The sequence below is a fragment of the Gavialis gangeticus genome, unplaced genomic scaffold, assembly GCF_001723915.1.
Source record: "Gavialis gangeticus isolate Ggan-Ray unplaced genomic scaffold, GavGan_comp1, whole genome shotgun sequence".
NCBI lineage: Eukaryota > Metazoa > Chordata > Crocodylia > Gavialidae > Gavialis > Gavialis gangeticus.
This window is the reverse complement of record NW_017728991.1, coordinates 14,897,671-14,900,210: the sequence shown is the minus strand read 5'-3', so window position 1 is coordinate 14,900,210 and position 2,540 is coordinate 14,897,671. Positions and strand designations below refer to the sequence as shown.

The following is a 2,540-nucleotide window of genomic DNA, read 5'->3' as shown; positions in this document are numbered from 1 at the left end:
AACAAAAACCAGGCTTTTGAGAGAAATGTAAACTAGGTGGTGTAGAGTGGAAGTCGTGCATGATGTATGCTAAATATGAAATGTAAATAAAGAGTTTAATTTAAAGTTCTGACTATCAACGCGGGTGACGATTTTGCATTACTGAAACTTGTTTTTAGTATACTGAACTATATGCATAAAGAGCCATGTCTTCCTGAGGTTGGAAAAGCACTTCAGTGAATGCCAGTCAGGATCCATTTTGAGACGCATGCACAATTGCTAGGAATCTGCAAAATAACACTTTTATTTTTTTTAAGAATATGTAATGTAAGATGCATGCTGTTAGAGAAACAGTATATATTCTTTTTGATGAAATCTCCAGTTTTTTCCATCTGTCTAATTCTTCCTTTCAAATACCCCTCTTCAGTAACCTGGCAACAGGAAGTCTCTTCCTAAAGAGATTGGCAGTTTAGAGTAGCATCCCCAGAGCTGAACAAGTTGTCTATAACATTCAGCCTTTAAACACTCATGCCTGAAACAAATTCTGCTGTGCAGAAGTGGGTTGTGTTGCCTCTGCTTACCTTATATCATATTAAGACAGTCATGGGTGAACGTGCCAGAACTTATTTTGTTCCTTAGCATGAAATTTGGTCTTACTGGTGAGACTTTGTTTTGCTATAAACCATAGGTTTTTATTCACTTAAATATTTTTGCTAAAACTTCGTTCCTGACATCTGGACCTATTCGTGACACTACAATTTTGTTTCTCGTTTATGTGGCAAAGTAAGGATTTTGCTGTTCACTGTGGTCCGCTACACACAGTGTAATTGAAAAATAGAAAAATATTTGCTGTACATTCACAAGCTAGGCAGAGGATAGAGCTTGGAATTGAGACAGGAGTTCTGGTCTTAGTTCTGCCACTAACTATCCTTGGGCAAATTGCTTAGGATGTGGACACACAGCACATTTACTGCAGAGCAAACAGCAGAGACATGATGGACAGCTTTGTATCGGTGTAAATTGCTTCATTTTGGGGATGTAGTTACCTTGGAAAATGAGGAGTAAATATACAGTGGTACCTGTTGTGTGTCTTCTCCCATGGTTGGCATCAACCTCCCTAGTTCTTTGCTCAATGAAAATTGGCACCTCTGCCACCTAGTGGTCAAGGTTTATCATAGAATTTGCAAGAACTCCCAGGCAGGAGCTGGGAAGAGCTAGACTTACCTGCTCCTTACGATAGATTAAGGTTGTGGTAAACACAGTTACTGTGCTGTATGTCCTCATCCTTAATCTTTCCTTCTCTTTAGCAAGCCAGTAGAAGAGCTGAGAGGTCAGAGCTAAAGTGCCTCTGAAGTAATGTTTACAAACTTCAAGCTTATGTTAAAGCACAGAACTATTACTAATTAGCTGGGCATTTTAACTGCTGTTCTTTCTTAGTTGGTCTGATAACTTTGTTTGGAAATGGGAGAATCAGCAAAATGTGACATGAATTTGAATTCTTTTTTTTACTCTGATTGTAATATATTTTATTTGGAAGATTTCCTCTGAAGCAAGATGGTTCCATCGACTCCTTTGAAACCTAACTGTAAATTAGTGAACTGTTACCTGTGTGTTCAAGAAGTTACCTTTAGGATTAATTGGTTACTTCTTGAATTGCTTTGGACTAATAGGCCAATATCAGCTTTTGGGGAAAACTAGGAAGCCGTGTTTCCTTTTTGCGGGTAGGGTTGTTGCTGTTCTGATGATGACACCTGATATGCAAAGTGCTAGTTCTAACTTTTTTTTTTTTAAACTGTATTATTGAATATTAAATATTCTTGTGAAAAAATTCATGTAGGCTTTGTGGGCCTTTTGTCAGTAGGGGCACTGTTTTATGTTCTAACAACTAAATTGCAACTTGTAACACACAACCTACTACTGTAAATCACGGCAATTGGTCTGGTAGCTCCAAAACCGGTGCATGAGAAAAGTAAGAAAACTCTGGTATGAACTGTGGATGATTTGGTTTTCTATTTTGAGTCAAGGTGCAGTTCCAGTTACATATTGGAACAAATTCTGAGGAGTGTTTTAACAAGTCATTTATTTTGCTTTGTGTTCTTTCTTATCCAGGGTTTGTCAATGAGGCAAATCAGATTCCGGTTTGATGGGCAGCCAATTAATGAAACAGACACACCGGCACAGGTAAAAATTGTATTTAAAGCTTAGCTCAGGAACTGGTATATCTGTTTAACAGAAGCATTTGTCTAGCTGAATACTTCAGTGATAGAGCTTGATCACTGTTCATAACCTAAGATTCACTCAGGAACTAGTTCAGATTTGTTGGGAATAGCACTTTAATGCCACATCTAGACTACTGAACTTTTACCACCTCAGAGCAAAGTATAAGGTAACAGTGTACAACTACAGCTGAGATTGAGCCTTGTGAGGGAGTTCTGTGCATTATAGACTGTCATGGTTTCACGATCCTGACAGAAGTGTTGGAGTTGTCCAGTAATAGGATGCACATTCATTTGCCTTTTACATTTTCATAGTTTCTAGGGTTGGAAGGGACCTGAGAAGAT

The 2,540-nt window shown here is 38.2% G+C and overlaps 1 long non-coding RNA gene across 1 annotated transcript in view; it reads left to right on the top strand.

Moving 5' to 3' along the window:
- Nucleotides 1-1,813: 1,813 nt before the first annotated feature.
- LOC109297968 overlaps nucleotides 1,814-2,540 on the top strand; it is a 2,746-nt gene continuing 2,019 nt past the window's right edge. The window contains exon 1 of the long non-coding RNA XR_002097477.1: nucleotides 1,814-2,160. This is a non-coding gene — a long non-coding RNA (uncharacterized LOC109297968). The remainder of the gene's footprint in view (nucleotides 2,161-2,540) is intronic.